Source organism: Pan troglodytes, chromosome 1 (assembly GCF_028858775.2).
Source record: "Pan troglodytes isolate AG18354 chromosome 1, NHGRI_mPanTro3-v2.0_pri, whole genome shotgun sequence".
NCBI lineage: Eukaryota > Metazoa > Chordata > Mammalia > Primates > Hominidae > Pan > Pan troglodytes.
Genome location: NC_072398.2, coordinates 132,320,236 through 132,326,979, shown reverse-complemented (window position 1 = coordinate 132,326,979; position 6,744 = coordinate 132,320,236).

The window sequence follows — 6,744 nt, the reverse complement described above, 5'->3', positions numbered from 1 at the left end:
TTCTTGAGCCTGCCATTCTGAGTTATGTATCTCTCTTATGTGTCACGGCATAATTGTTATAATACTTATAACATGTATGATCATAATATTGTAAGACTGAAGCTATGGCTCGTAATGCCCTCTCTGCATTTCTTTGTATCCTAAACACAAAGTACTTGCTCACTAAATATCTGTTGAATGAGCAGATGGTCAGTAGTATGTAAAAATGAACGGCTAAGGTACTAAGTCCACCAGTTAGAAAGCCTGAATCAACCTGTAAAATTACCAGCTTGTGATTAACATTGAGGATGCACCTTATCTGACCTCGTATTCAGTGGGGTTATGATGATAAGTGTCACTCACAACAAAATAACCTAGTGAGGTAATCCATTTGTTATAATACTTAAAGAAGACAGTAAGGCATCTCCAAAAACCATGAGGTAACGTTTTGTCTGAGAATTCTGTAATCTAAAGTTTTCAGGGGACATTTATAAATCTAGTAAAATTTAAAGTAGGTTCTCAAATTCCTGGGGCTTTTTTGATTTCTTGAAGCCCACTATTAAAAAGTGGTTAACAAATCCTATGGAAAATAAACACTTGTTACTAGGAGAAGTAGTAAAACTTAATGTTGAATTAATCACGAATATACTTACGCATGGTTTCGCTGTCCAAGGTTTCAGTTACTCATGGTCAACAATGGTCTGAAAATATTAAATGAAAAATTCCAGAAGTAAACAATTCATACACTTAAAATTGCATGCCATTCTCAGTAGTGTGATGACGTCTTGTGCCAGCCTGCGCCATCCCACCTGGGATGTCAATCACCTCTTTGTCTAGTGTATCTAGGCTGTAAATGTTACCTGCCTGGTAGTCACTTAGTAGCTGTTTACATTACCAGATCAATTGTCATGTTATCGCCTTTCTTGTGTTCAAGTAAGCCTTATTTTACTTAATAATGGCCCCACAGCAGAAGAATAGTGGTGCTGTCGTATTGTTATAATTGTTTTATTTTATTATTTATTGTTGTTAATCTCTTACTGTGCCCAGTTTATAAATTAGATTATTATAGATATGTATGAATAGGAAGAAACATAATATATATACATTTTGGTATTAGCTACTAGATGTCTTGGAACGTATTCTCTGCCAATAATATTTGCTGATAATACTACTGTATCAGGAAACTGTTTGATGCATTAAGAAATCCTTCCTATTTGATAAATACTTTAAAGGTTTTGAAGTGCCCTTATGTATATTGGACTCCATGGTTCCATGAAGTTGACAGACTGGACCTGAAGAAACTGAAGTTCAGTATGTTATTTGTCCAAGCCAGACAGGCAGACAATAAGCATTTATTGATTATCTTCTATGTAGATACTGGTAATATGAGCTCTCTGGCTTTACAGAGCTTGCAATTCTATAGGAAAGACATACATTAATCAAATAAATAAAAAAGTATACATTTCCAGTGGAATGCAAAAGAGAATTTCAAGGTGCAATAGCAGACTATTATCAGAATAAGAAGTATACTTAGGGGGAAATTTTTCGTGAAGAAAGAGATACTGAAAGTAAGATTAGTAGGATGGGTAAGAGGATGGTCCCACAGCAGAATCAGGGTTGGGGTTCCAATACCCTGATTTGAAATTCAGTTATCTCTAATGCAAGACATGTTAGCAAGGAAAATTTAGTGAATGGTCCACTGAAAGTTATTTCACATAATTTCATCAAACAAATGAGAGAAATTGATTTCTAACTGTAGTCTAATAATCTAGTAAATTAATCCCCAAGAACATTTTCCCTCTGCTGAGGAATCAACTTAAAGTGAAGAAATGTAGCAAAGTCAAAAGGGAAATAGACATTTGGTCATCAATGATTTTTCTTCTTTAATATAATTCTCATTTTCCCGGCCTGGGAGTCTCATTTTTCAGAATTCTCTCTTGTTGCTTTCAGAATTCATCACATTCTACTTAATGTGCTAGAGAATACTGACAAATTGCATACTTCAGTTTTATATGTAGTGTTTTCTCCTAGTATATTTTTCTTATTTTCTGGTTCTAACAGGAGCCAAAAGTGTTTTGAATATCTCATCATCTCTTCATTTGTCTTCCCTCTCTAAATGATAGAAAGGGTGGTAAGAAGAGAGAGGGAAGGAGGGAAGAAGTGAGGGAGCCAAAGATAAAGAGAAAAAGAAAGAACCTCCGTCTCATCACATGGAAACTGATTTTGTTATCAATAGGTGTGAAATCTTCAAAGTTGTTAGTGGTTCGGGGGTTGGTTGAGACTGCCAGAGATGCAGCAGAAACACTTTCTTATGGCACCATAGGAAGTGTCAAGACAGACCAGACACTTCAGCAGCCAGAAAAGCAGATTTACTGCAGCCATTCTTTCCTGGGCTATTTATAGAGACCACGATTGTTGTCATCAAAAGTAAGTTTGAAACCAGGCTCTCTTTTGAATCTCTGTGAACATCTTTGAAGCTCTCCTGTGAATCTCTTTTGGGGTGGCTTTTCCCCTCCTGCTCTTGTAATACACCAGGGCCTAGAGGTGGTGCAGGAATCCCTTTTGCTCCTATTATCCCTTCCAGAACATTTTATTTCCTTTCTAAGCCCTACCCTTCGAGTGTTAATCTTGTGTCAACAAATTACACTCAGATACAGCCCATCTACCAATCTATCTGCTAACTAAAGTCACCTTTTTCCTTGAAGATGTTAAATCCTGGCTTAGTGTCCATCTCTTCTACAGTACTCCTATCGTAACTGTGTGTGATTTCAGTATTCATATAGGCTATTTTTCTAAACCCCAACGTTTCCATTTCCTTAACTGTTCTCCTTAAATGATTTTTTTCCCTCTAAACCATCTCTGACATTCATTCCAATGACTGAAATCACCCCATAATCTTAAATGTAAGCATCCTAATCTCTAAAAGTTTCTGTTATCTTTTCTGCTCATTCCTACTATTGTTTTTACTTAGTATTTCAACCCCCTTCAAGAATTAAATCCACTGATTCTACCAGCTTTTTACTTATCCTTAAGTCCTCCCTTCTTTCCTTAAATTCCATTGTTAATCTTCATAATCATTTCCTCAAATACACATTTACCTTTCATGTGCTTGATTGAGGCTTTGCCTCAATCCTGGTTAAATCGAAATCTCTGCCTATCTTGCACCTGTACCTGCTTAGATGACAATGCATGGAGAAAAACAAACAACCAGGATTACTGGTCTCACTTAAATTCACAATTGATTACTTTAATTGTGCCTGTAAATGCTGCTCAGCAGTAGTACTCTATTTCCCACTCCATTCATTTTTATGTTTTCCTAAATGAATACTTTATACTTCCTCTTCTCTCCTGAAACTTCTAACTTCCACCTCCTCTTCACCATCCTCATTCTCAGCTGATAAAGCAATCAGAATTTCCCAAGTTTCTATTATTTCTGTACAATCCGTGTTCTCTCCTGTTACAATAGAACTGCCTGTCCTCTGTTTTAACACCAACCTCTCTTTCCCTTTGGTTCTAAATCTCATCACCTTTTGCCCAATTAAAAATATCGCTTCAACTAACTCTCTTTTTTTAATATCTGAATTGGTAGTTATTTTCTCTCTATTAGATTGTCGTTATTGGTATAGAAAAATGCTATTATTTCTTATATCTTAAAAAATTCTCTTAACCCAACTTTCCCATTATTTCTCTTCTTTTAGAAAAGCTATGCTCAAAACAGCTATCTCCGCACACTGGCTTCTTCTGTATCCATTTTCTCTTACATTCACTATAGTCAGGCTCACACTCCTACTGTTTCACCACAAGCGTTTTCCGGTCACAAATTGATGGGTTCTAAATCAAAGGTCAGTTCACAGTTTTCACCTTAACTTGACCTACAAGTGGAAGTTCACAAATTTTCTTATTTTCTCCTACTTGAAGCACTATCCCTCCTTGAAACACTTTAGTAGAGACAGGGTTTCACCATGTTGGCCAGCCTGGTCTCAAACTCATGACTATTCTAAATCAAAGGTCAGTTCACAGTTTTCATCTTAACTTGAGCTACAAGTGGAAGTTCACAAATTTGCTTATTTTCTCCTCCTTGAATCACTATCCCTTGGCTTCCACAGCTTCACACCTGTTTTTCCTACTACCTCAGTCTCTGATTCTTTCCCCTGGCTAGGTAACATTGGGGTGCCTAAGGGATAAGTCTCACTTACTCTATTAGTGATCTCAGTATGTAAGTGTATAGTATTTAATTTATTTTGGTTGTAAATTATATACATGTGTGTATATATATCTGACTATATCTATCCCTCTCTCTTTCTCTCTAAAAGTTTATGTCTCTAGTTTCAAACTCTCCCCTGAATAATGGACTCAAACCCAACTGTCTACTGAACATCTCTTAAGTGGATAACAAGCATCTTGTGTGTGTGTGTGTGAGAGAGAGAGAGAGAGAAAGAGAGAGGGAGTTTCGCTCTTGCTGCCCAGGCTGGAGTGCAATGGTGGAATCTCTGCTCACTGCAACATATTGCCTCCCGGGTTCATGTGATTATCTCTCCTCAGCCTCCTGAGTAGCTGGGATTACAGGTGCCCGCCACCACGCCCAGCTAGTTTTTGTATTTTTAGTAGAGACGGGGTTTCGCCATGTTGGCCAGCCTTGTCTCAAACTCCTGACCTCAGGTGATACGCCTGCCTCAGCCTCCCAAAGTGCTGGGATTACAGGCGTGAGCCACTGTGCCCAGCACAAGCATCTTAAACTAGTAGTTGTGATCAAAACTCAGCTCATACTATTTCTGCTCAAAACCTGGTTCTTTTTTAATCTCCCTCATTTCAGTTAATGGTGGCTTCATCTTTTTGCATACTCAAGCCAAAATCTCAAATTAATCCTTGACTTCTCTTGTTCTCTCAAACCTCATATTTATCTATCAGCAAATCCTATTTTCTATGGTTTTACAATATACTCATAATCTGACCAATCCTTATACTCTGTTACTATCCTCATCCATGCCAACATCATCTCTCACCTGGATAAATGTAATAACCACCTAACTGGTATCCTTATCTCTCTTCTTGCTTCTCTTTCTTGCCTATTCTTACATAGCAGTCAGAGTGATTAAACATATTTTCTAATATTTATGACAATTTATTCTTTGACACATTTATTTAGAAGTGTGTTATTCAATTTTCATATCTTAGGGGACTTTAAAATTGATTTCTAGATTTAATTTTATTGTAGTTAAGGAACATACTTTTTGTGATTACAGTCTTTTAAATTTATTAAGACTCAATTTTATGAGCTAGCTTATGATCTATTTTGACAAATGTTCCAAGTATACTTAAAAGTAATATATTTTCGGCAGTTGTTGGGTGTAGTACTCCATAAATTCCAATCAGATCAAGTTAGGTAATAGTATTCTTCCAATTTTCCATATCTTTATTGAGCTTTTTGTCAGTTAAATCTATCAACTACTGAGAGAAAAGTGTTAAAATTGTCAAGTGTATTGTGGATTTTCCTATTATTTTCTTTTCCTCTTTTCATTTTTTTCAAATACTTTGAAACTGTATTATTCAGCTAAATGTATTTAGGGTTGTTATAGCTACCTGATGAATTGACACTTTTATCATTATGAATTCTCTTTCTTATCTCTATTAATCCTCCTTGTCTTTAAAGTCTGCTTTGTCTGATATTAATACAGCCATAGAATTTTTAAATTGGTGTTTGCATGGTATATAATTTTCTATCCTTTTACTTTCAACATATCTATGTCCTTATGCTTAAAATAGAACCTAAATGCTAAAATGGATCCTAAATGCTAAAATAGATCCTAGCCCTGTAAACAGCATTTAGTTGGTCTTTTTTCTAGTGGACAATCATTGTCTTTTAAATAGAGTGGTTTAGTCTATTTAGATTTATTGAAATTACTGATGTGGCGGAGTTTAAGCCCACCGTCTTGTTCCTTGTTTTCTATATGTCCATGTTTCCTTTGTTCTACTGTTATTCTAATCAATGTGTTATTAGTACATTTTAAAAATAACCTTTCATACTTACCTTCATGTTTCCCATCTTCAGTACTCTTCATTACTTCTGGTAGGTTCACATTTTTATCTGGGAACATTTCTCTTCGACCTGAGAACTTCCTTTGTATTTGTGTAGTGTGCGTCTGCTGATATTGAACTTACTATGCATTTATTTGTCCAAAATACCTTTATTTTGCCTTCATTTTGGGTAGATATTTCTTGTGGATAGACATGTTTCCTGGATATGTGTATATATTCATTCTAGGCTAGTAGACTTTTCCTTTCAAAATATTAAAGATGTTATCCTATTATCTTTTGGCTTCTATTTATTTATAATAAGAAGACAGCTATCATTCTTATGGTTGTATCCCTGAATATAATGTTGTCTGCCCTTTGCTGGTTTTAAGATTTTCTCTCCCTCTTCTTTTTTGCTTTTTCGTATGCTTCTGTTTCAATTTGATGTGCCCCAAGTGGCCTTTATATTTATTAAGTCTCCTGAAATTTGCCGGACTTGTGGGTTGATATTTTTAATAAAATATAAAAATGTTTTGGCCATTATCTTTTCCAATACATTTTGTCCTCCATTTTCTCTCTGTCTTTCTGGATTCTAGCTGCATGTATGTTAAAGTGACATTATCTCACATGATATGGAAACTTTAGCCTGCATTTTTCATTCTTTTATTTTTATTCTCTGTATGTGAGATTAGATAATTTCTACTGACCTGACTTTGAGATTACTAAATTTTTTTCTGCTTTTTCAAGTCAGCT